Below are 9481 nucleotides of genomic sequence, written 5' to 3'. Positions count from 1 at the left end.
CTTTAAAAAGGAAATCTACAGCAGAGTATTAGGCTGTCGATCTGTAACACTATGATTAAACTTTACCTGCTTACTACCAAAGCTGCCATGTTACTGCTGTGATATTTAGCCCTCATCTGCCTCCCAACAGCCGCGTGTGAAGCGGAGCTCCTCCTGCCGATATGGATGTCACTGCGGCATTTCCAGTGTGTATCATTCCATGTGCTTCCGTGATGGGTTGCCATAAGGGCTTGTGGTCTGCTGAAGACCCCTGTGTTTGTCATGATGGCACTTCTGTGAGCGTCGGCTTCTGGCTGGTGTTCATAGGAGACTGATTATCGCTGTATACAGCAGTACTATGGTGTTGCTGTACATGACACAAGCGATCTGATGATCGCAAATTCAAGTCCCCTAAGGAGACCAACAAATACAGTGAAACGTTAAAAAAAAAAAAAGTGTTTAAAATTATGAAAGAAACATATGTTCAAAACCTCCCCCTTTGCTTCATAAATAAAAAATACACATGTGGTAGTTGCGTGTGTAAAAGTCTAATCTAAGTGGTGTAATTAGAGAATCTAAAAATCCATAATTGTTTTCAACCACAAAAAACAAGGCCTCGTATAGCTCTGTTGGCAGGAAAATGAAGGTGCTCCTGAGGTGCCAGCACAGCAGATCTGCCACCGCCCCATAACTGACCCCAATATGGAAATTACACCCAGCAAACAACTTGTATAAGGCTATGGTGAACATTTTAACTGGCGAAGATTTGTAACATTGGGCTGTGAAAATGAAGAAAAATCTTTCCCCAATATAATGTTGCTTTAAATCCTTCACTTTCAGAAGTAGTAGCAGAAGTGGACCCTGCAATCTGTCAGACAAGTTCTGAGTGCGGCAATATGTGGCAGAAGAGAAGCGTCATTTTGTTTTTGTTTTTTTTTCTCCTTCGCCTCATTGGGGGACACAGGACTGTGGGTGTATGCTTCTGCCGCCAGGAGGCTGACACTAAGTAAACGTGAAAAAAAAAGTTAGCTCCTCCTCCGTAGTATACACCCTGACACTGGCTACCGAGGAATCCAGTTTATGCTTAGTGTCTCAAGGAGGCACATCTCTGGGTCCTGATCTTTTTGGACTCTGTTTTCAACGTCTATGGATTGAAGGGGCGACGGATCCTTTTGAGGGTCCGATCTCCCCAAACCAGCAACGGGCAAGCACGTGGGATCTCCCCACGTATCCTTCCCCGCTACGTGGGATCTTTCACCGGACTTGGCCCTGACCACCCTAAGGTATTTAGACCCTAGGCTGTACAGGCGCCCGTATGATGTCCGTGTGACCCCCTGATTTCTACACCCTGCTGCTGCTGCAGTGATAGATGGGGGTCATTCCATATCAAGTGATCCAAATATGAATATTTTTTTTACCTGACGTCTTTAGATTTTTTTTATTTTTTGTTTTTATGAAGTACAACTTTAGTTAATTACAAATTAAAAGTTTAGAATTTTTTCCTTCATCAGTTAATTTTTTACAGATTTTTAAAGTTTTAAAAAAGCGCAGATTTTGGCCTGGTATGGCTTTATCTTAATTCTAGCCCGAGATATGATAAAAAATGTAAAGAGGTGGGAGAGGCATCATTTTTCTCAGAATGGTACCGGCTTTCATTTGATATGTCACAAGACTATGTTTCTTTATATTTTGTTTTGGTGAAATCAAATTAAACATTTTGATGCGCAATTCTGAAAAAAACGTATGTTTTAAAATTGTGAAAACATGTATGTGTGTTACTTGTGTCCTTGTTTATATTTGTACAGGGATTCAACTTGGGACCTATCACATTTGTATTTTTTTTTAAGCCTTGAATCATCTGATTTTATGTTTGTGTGAGTTTCTTCCCTTTTTCTTTTCAAATTACAAATTATTGCATTCAACATTTATATGTAACAATAAAGAAACGCAAAAAACAAATACCGAAGTGCCAGAATAAATCCATCTTATCATCATAACAACTTGCTCAGCATTTTCAACCTGAATGCATTGAACAAGCCAAAAGAAAAAACGTGATCATATCCTCAAGTGTGATTTTCTAAATACAGTCTGATCCTAATTATATGTTAAAAACAAGATTAAAAGAACCAATATTTCTACCACCTATTTATACATGGAACATTTTTTTTCTACTATATCACTGCGGCTGTCATGGTGCTCGGCTCCACCTGAGTTAATATCTGATTTTGGTTAACTTTTACAATGTCTGGTTTTCTTGGATACACAAAGGACGGCGCTGGACCAGAAGGTGCAAAAAAGTCACTTCTACCTCTTCATTTTCACAATCTTTGGAGAGTCCAGTAGCCGTCAGCGCTAATCATATTCACAGGTCACGTAACCAGTTGTGTCATCCATTGCCGATCTTGTGCCGCCTTCTACCACGTCATGGACGTCACTGTCTTTATTTCTACTACATGGGATGACAGTCCGGTATTGCTGAGTCCCTGTGATGGGTTCTGCTTCCTGTAACCGATGTTATAACAAACTCTCCTCCTCCTCTTTGTAGTCCTGGTTTGTACAATACATGAACTGGACGTTAAGAGTATTTTTCTCCCTCCATTTGAGGAGTTGCCCGGGTGATAAGATTTGGTGTGAATATGGCCTCAGGAGGCAGGAGCTGCCGGCCTGTCATCTGCTCTGCAGTCACCGTCTACCCCTGGTCATTCTCAGCCCTAACAAAGCTTCTCCTCTGTCCTATCCTGCTTCTAAAGGCCCCGTCTCACATAGCGATTTACCAACGATCACGACCAGCGATATGACCTGGCCGTGATCGTTGGTAAGTCGCTGTGTGGTCGCTGGGGAGCTGTCACACAGACCGCTCTCCCCAGCGACCAACGATCAGGGGAACGACTTCGGCATCGTTGAAACTGTCTTCAACGATGCCGAAGTCCCCCTGCAGCACCCGGTAACCAGGGTAAACATCGGGTTACTAAGCGCAGGGCCGCGCTTAGTAACCCGATGTTTACCCTGGTTACCAAAAAAAACAAACACTACATACTCGCCTTTCGGTGTCCAGGTCCCTTGCCGTCTGCTTCCTGCTCTGACTGAGATCCGGCCGTACACTGAGAGCAGAGCGCAGCGGTGACGTCACTGCTGTGCTCTCACTTCTCACTGTACGGCCGGGAGTCAGTGAGAGCAGGAAGCAGACGGCGAGGGACCTGACGGACATCAGAAGGCGAGTATGTACTGTTTTTTTTTTTTACATTTACGCTGGTAACCAGGGTAAACATCGGGTTACTAAGCGCGGCCCTGCGCTTAGTAACCCGATGTTTACCCTGGTTACCAGTGAAGACATCGCTGGATCTGTGTCACACACACCGATTCAGCGATGTCAGCGGGGCCTCAACGACCAAAAAAAGGTCCAGGCCATTCCGACACGACCAGCGATCTCGCAGCAGGGGCCTGATCGCTGGTACGTGTCACACATAGCGAGATCGCTATGGAGGTCGCTGTTGCGTCACAAAACTTGTGACTCAGCAGCGATCTCGCTAGCGATCTCGCTATGTGAGACGGGGCCTTAAGCTCTAACATAATAAAATAACACAGTAATATCTAGCAATCATGGATTATTTGGTAAATCTAGACCCCACACTGTTAGACCACAGGCTGAACAGATCTGAGATCAAGATTTTTGAACTGACACTGTAATAGTTTTATTTTTTAAAATATCCCATCACGATCCCAGCTTGTGTTTTGGTGCAGAAGTGGCTAGGAGCATAACAGGCACATGTGCAGTTTTTGAAATTTTTAAATTAAACGTTTTTTTCGGAAATGCATTTTAAAGTTTTGCACTTGCGTTCGCATAGGTAAAATATTATTAAAGATACTCTTGTGACATATCTGGTGAAAGCCTGTACAGTTCTGAGTAGAATGGTGTTTATTTTGTTTCTCTATCTCTTTTCTAGCCTGAGTTATGGGGAGAAATGTAAAGGCAGGCAACACCGAAATTCGCACTTTTTCCGAACTTTGAAAATCAATAAAAAATAAAAAAAAAATATCTAGAATTTTTTTTTCTTCACATTTTGCATTCTCTGACACACTTTTACCAAAAAACAAAATCTCAAAAGAATTAAAAATATAGTGGTAAAAATCATTGGTTCACTTGACATGGAATGACCCATGGGGTGGTGGACGGTCCCTCTCCTTATCCTGGTAGATAACGGAGCTAGGGTTCCTGCACTGTCTTTTGCCTCCCCCTCGCTGTATTTTCTCTGGGAGAGGGGAGCGCCTGACAAGGCGCACTATGCATTTACCTAGAGGTGCTCTGTGGTGTGTTTCATGTGTCGGACTGTGGTCGTGCTGCGGCAGTGCGGTACCTCCGGCGCCGTTTTTTTTCTATTTTTCGGCCGCGGCTGTGGTTATACTGCGGCACTGCAGTGAGGCGAGGGCTATACCGCTGGCACCGTTTTTCGGCGGCCGGCTTTGCATTGTACGGCGGCACCACGCTCCTTCCCAGGCTCTGCCTGGTCTCCAGCAGGCGTGGGACAGGCCCCGGCTTCATTTCCGGGTAGCTCTGGGCCCGGACTTCCTCCCAGCAGACCGCGCTGTTAGGCTCCGCCCCCTCCGGCACGTTCACTTCCGGTCCTTCAGAGGGGGCAGAAATTGAGGCCCCGGCTTCAGGCCTGCTACAGGCTGCATCGCAGCATGACGGTTCCACCCCCTGAAGTCGTCTGGGGATAAAAGCTGCATCATGTCACTCCGCATCGTGCTCGGGTCCATCGCTGTAATCGTGGGGACACAGGACTGGGGTAAGTGCTTCTCCCTCCTGCTGACAGAAGCACTATTTTTTTTTCCCAGTCTCAGGCCCTGGGTATAGCCTTGCGGATCACTATGTCTAGAAGGATTAAAGCTCACACTATGCTATATACCGGTTGTGCAGCCTGTCGTGTCCCTTTCCCGCGTGCCCAGAGTAACCCTCTTTGCGAGGCCTGCGATTCTGAACGCGCCCAGGAGCCTCCCCCTGCCAGCTCCCCACCAATCCCTGAGGCTGGGGCGGTTCCGCCGGAATGGGTTATGTCTTTGACGCAATCAATGGCATCCCTTCAGACCCTGGCTGTTAGGGCCAGCAGTCCATCCGCCTCGGAGAGGGCCTCGGGATCTCAGGAGCCTTCGGCCTGCAGGGGCCACGCTTGCACTAGGCAGACTCGTGGAAAGTGGATTCGCACAGCGTCGCCCAGGCCCTCAGGTGCTTCTGCATCCTGGAGCTCTGTGTCACGTTCTCCTTCCCCAGCTGAGAATGGGGAAGTTGAGACAGATTGAGTCAGAGGGGTCCCTCAATTTTGAAAATCCTGGTTTTCAAGAGTCGGTAGATAGTCTGATTGAGGCTGTCAATCAGTCCCTGGGGATAGAGGACGAGCTCGCCTCTTCCTCAGATCATAAGGTCTCATTTAAGCGGGCCAAACGGGCCCATAGGGTGTTTTCTTCTCACCCTGAATTTGAGGACATGATCCAATGTATCCGGTAGCACCCGGATAAGCGTTTTTTTGGGGCAAAGGGCTCTGAAGGCGAGGTATCCCTTTGCTACTGAGCTTTGTAGCAAATGGGCCGAAAATCCTGCTGTGGATCCTCCGGTGTCCCATTTAGCCTGTAACACGTTGCTATCTCTCCCTAATGGATCGGCTATTAAAGATCCTACGGATCGTCTTATAGAGAGTTTAGCGCGTTCAGTTTTTGAGGCTTCAAGTTCGGCACTTTTCCCTTCTTTCGCGGCAACTTGGGTTGCTAAGGCTATGATATCTTGGTCAGAGTCCTTAACAAAGGCTCTTCAAGAAAGGGATTTGTCAGCGGAATTGGCGGAAATGTCTTCTCAGATTGCACTCGCTCGTAGTTCTGATTAATGCATCCTTAGATGCTGCAGATTGTGCCTCTTCGGCTGTTGCTATTAGAAGGGCTCTCTGGTTAAGAACATGGCGGGCTGACTCTACCTCTAAAAAGTCGCTTACAACCCTACCGTATCTTGGCGGTCGTTTGTTCGGGGAAAAACTGGACCAGCTGATTTCGGACTCCACTGGAGGGAAAAGTAGGTTTCTTCCTCAGCAGGGGATCAAACTGCCTTTTCACCGCCAATTTCTGGCCAGTTTCAGACCCTTTCGCAATGCTAGATGGGCTCCAACATCGGGCTCTGCTGTGCAGGGTCGACCCAATCAAGACCAAGACGTTCGGTTCTCTTATACGGCCAACCAGGGAGGTAGAATGCGTTCCCAGTCTACTAGATCCAGAGGATCTAGAACTCAAAGGTTCTCGGCTAAGTGACTGGAGGCCTCCACGGAGTGCCTCCAACAGAGTAGGCGGACGTCTACTTTTGTTTCACCAAGTCTGGCTTCAGGCGGTCCATGACCGGTGGGTGCGAGAGCTCATATCTTCAGGTTACAAGATAGAGCTTGTCAGTCTGCCTCCTCATCGGTTCTTCCCATCCCGTCTTCCCAGGTCCGAGTCCCTCCGACTAGACCTGTACAATTCCATAGAGTCCCTTCGTCCCAGCGGAGTCATTTCTCCTGTCCCAAGGGAGGAAAGGTTTCAGGGCATTTATTCCAATCTTTTTGTAGTCTCCAAAAAGGACGGAACAGTCAGACCTATCCTAGATCTATAACTCTTAAACAGGTTTGTCCGCGTTCGTCACTTTCAGATGGAATCGCTCCGGTCAGTCATCGCCTCACTGGAAAGGGGAGAGTTCTTGGACTCAATAGACATTCAGGATGCCTACCTGCATATTCCCATTTTTCCTCCTCATCAAAAATTTCTCCGGTTTGCCCTGAACAATCTGCACTTCCAGTTCACGGCTTTACCCTTCGGGCTAGCCTCCGCTCCCAGGGTGTTCACAAAGGTAATGTCTACGGTGGTATCCATTCTACACTCCCGAGGCATAGTTGTCTTGCCTTACGTAGACGATCTTTTGATCAAAGGGCCAACTTTTCAATCCTGCAGGGAAAATGTCGGCATCACTCTAGACTCCCTTGCACGTCTAGGTTGGCTAGTAAATTTAAGGAAGTCATCCCTTCAACCATCTCGGAGGATTTCATTTCTTGGAATGATCTTCGACACTTCTCAAGCCCTATCAATTCTTCCTCAGGACAAGGTCCTTGCCCTTCAGCAGGAAGTGAAGTTTCTTCAGCAAACATGCTCTCATACGATCCGGTACTGTATGAGGGTGTTGGGAAAGATGGTTGCAACTATAGAGGCAGTACCATTTGCACAGCTCCATCTTCGGCCTCTCCAACAGGCGATCCTAGCAGTGTGGAACGGAAATCCACTCTCCCTCAACCGCCGTGTTCGGTTGTCTCTCCAGGTCAGGCAGAGCCTCTCTTGGTGGTTGAACAGCTCATCCCTACTCAGGGGGAAGCCCTTTCCCCCAACCAATTGGCTAGTGGTTACAACAGATGCCATTCTCCTGGGTTGGGGAGCGGTGTTCTTTCACCACTCAGCTCAGGGGCGCTGGTCTCCTCAGGAATCAGATCTCCCCATCAATCTCTTAGATATTCGGGCAGTTCGGCTTGCCTTGCAACATTTCTACCATCTTCTGGCGGGTCGCCCTGTCCGAATTCAATCGGACAACGCCACAGCTGTGGGCTACATAAATCACCAGGGGGGCACCCGCAGCAGGGCAGCCATGCAGGAAGTAAGACAGATTCTGTTCTGGGCAGAGAGAAATCACTCTGATTTCGGCGGTCCACATTCCGGGCGAAGAAAACTGGGCAGCAGATTTCCTAAGCCGTCAGGGTCTAGCGTCCGGGGAATGGTCCCTCCATCCCGAGGTTTTCCTGCAGATCTGCCACCTTTGGGGGACTCCGGACGTGGATCTAATGGCGTCCAAGGGCAATGCCAAGGTACCCAGGTTTGTCTCTCGGTATCGGGATCCACAGGCTATAGCCGTGGATGCGCTAGTACTGACTTGGAACCAATTTCATCTCCCTTATCTGTTCCCTCCTCTGGCTCTACTCCCGAGGGTAATCAAGAAAATCAAATCGGAGAGAGTACCTGCTATTCTGATCGCCCCGGATTGGCCACGACGGACCTGGTATGCAGATCTAGTACAGCTTCTCGCCGGAGTTCCATGGCAGCTCCCCGATCGTCCAAACCTCCTATCTTCGGGGCCGATTTACCACTAGAACTCAGGGGTCCTACGTTTGACGGCCTGGCCATTGAATCTTGGGTGTTGACTCAGGCAGGGTTCTCCCAAGAGGTGGCAAATACCATGATTAGTGCACGTAAAACTATTTCAGCCAGGATCTACCATCACACTTGGAAAGTTTTCCTTTCTTGGTGTAGAGAATGCGACCTGCCTCCTGCGTTTTTCCGTTCCAAACATTCTGGCTTTTCTTCAAGCAGGCCTGGATTCAGGGCTTGCTCCAAGTACTCTTAAGAGGCAGATTTCAGCCTTATTGGTCCTTTTTCAGCGCAGGATTGCTACTAACAGTCAGGTCAAGACCTTTTTTCAGGGAGTCGCTCATAAGGTCCCTCCTTATAGGATTCCTTTGGAAGCTTGGGACCTTAATTTGGTCTTAAGGGCATTGCAGGAAGCCCCTTTTGAGCCTCTTCAGGATATTTCCTTAACGTTCCTTTCTTGGAAGGTCGTATTTTTAGTGGCCATAATTTCCATAAGGCGAGTGTCAGAGCTGGCAGCCCTCTCCTGTCGTTCCCCCTTTCTACGTTTTCATCAGGACAAAGTAGTGCTCAGACCGGCACCCTCTTTTTGCCGAAGGTTGTTTCCTCTTTTCACATTAATGAAGATATTGTTCTTCCTTATTTTTGCCCGGCGCCTACGCACCGTGTAGAAAAAGCTCTCCATATGTTGGACCTGGTGAGAGCGCTGAGAAGATACATTTCCCGAACGGCTCCTTTTCGCCAGACAGATGCTCTGTTTGTCCTTCCAGAAGGCCGCAGGAAGGGTTGCGCGGCCTCGAAATCCACCCTGGCAACTATTCAGGAGGCCTATCGCGCCAAGGGCGTGATGGTTCCTGCCGGAATCAAAGCTCATTCCACTAGAGCAGTGGGGGCTTCCTGGGCGATTCGACACCAGGCCTCAGCAGAACAGGTTTGCAAAGCTGCGACCTGGTCTAGTCTGCATACTTTTGTCAAACATTACAGTCATGGCCAAAAGTATTCACACCCCTGCAATTCTGTCAGATAATACTCAGTTTCTTCCTGAAAATAATTGCAAACACAAGTTTTTTGGTATTATTATCTTCATTTAATTTGTCTTAAATGAAAAAAACACAAAGAATTGTTCTAAAGCCAAATTGGATATAATTCCACACCAAACATAAAAAAGGGGGTGGACAAAAGTATTGGCACTGTTTGAGAAATCATGTGATGCTTCTCTAATTTGTGCAATTAACAGCACCTGTAACTTACCTGTGGCACCTAACAGGTGTTGGCAATAACTAAATCACACTTGCAGAAAGTTGACATGGATTAAAGTTGACTCAACCTCTGTCCTGTGTCCTTGTGTGTACCACATTGAGCA

The sequence above is a fragment of the Ranitomeya variabilis genome, chromosome 1 (genome assembly GCF_051348905.1).
Source record: "Ranitomeya variabilis isolate aRanVar5 chromosome 1, aRanVar5.hap1, whole genome shotgun sequence".
In the NCBI taxonomy this organism is placed as follows: Eukaryota; Metazoa; Chordata; class Amphibia; order Anura; family Dendrobatidae; genus Ranitomeya; species Ranitomeya variabilis.
This window is presented reverse-complemented; position numbering follows the sequence as displayed.